The sequence below is a fragment of the Telopea speciosissima genome, chromosome 9 (genome assembly GCF_018873765.1).
Source record: "Telopea speciosissima isolate NSW1024214 ecotype Mountain lineage chromosome 9, Tspe_v1, whole genome shotgun sequence".
Lineage (NCBI taxonomy): Eukaryota > Viridiplantae > Streptophyta > Magnoliopsida > Proteales > Proteaceae > Telopea > Telopea speciosissima.
Genome location: NC_057924.1, coordinates 4,406,549 through 4,406,844, shown reverse-complemented (window position 1 = coordinate 4,406,844; position 296 = coordinate 4,406,549).

The following is a 296-nucleotide window of genomic DNA, read 5'->3' as shown; positions in this document are numbered from 1 at the left end:
CCATTGCATTTCAGTTCAGAACATTCATGATCTTTCAACCTTCATTCACTTCCAGCTTGAGTTGAGGTAACATACAAGAGGACCCAAAAAGGTCTACATAATTAAACTAATAAAAGGACTACAAAGTACAAACACAAATTTTCACGGTTCCAGACTATAACTTTGGCCATCCTTGGTAAAACGGAGAACTATTGATTGACAATTTGTGTACCGGGTTGGCCAATCTGTTAAAACCAAAAAAAGCTGCACCTATCCAGTCTTCTTTATACCATATAAACAGTAATCCCCTCTCTTTG